The following is a 216-nucleotide window of genomic DNA, read 5'->3' on the forward strand; positions in this document are numbered from 1 at the left end:
ATTGTTATTAATCAATATTTTATTTTATTTTGAATATTTTTTTTATGTATTTATTTGTTTAAACATAATATTTTTTATTAATCCATTTTTTTTTAATGTTTTGTATGTATCTATTTGTTTATACATAATAGTTTTATAAAATATGATTTTCTTATTATTTTTTCCATATTATAAATGTGTAATATGCAATGCATTACAATATAATCAAGCTGTCCA

This window comes from Nicrophorus vespilloides, unplaced genomic scaffold (genome assembly GCF_001412225.1).
Source record: "Nicrophorus vespilloides isolate i.1.1-1 unplaced genomic scaffold, Nicve_v1.0, whole genome shotgun sequence".
In the NCBI taxonomy this organism is placed as follows: Eukaryota; Metazoa; Arthropoda; class Insecta; order Coleoptera; family Silphidae; genus Nicrophorus; species Nicrophorus vespilloides.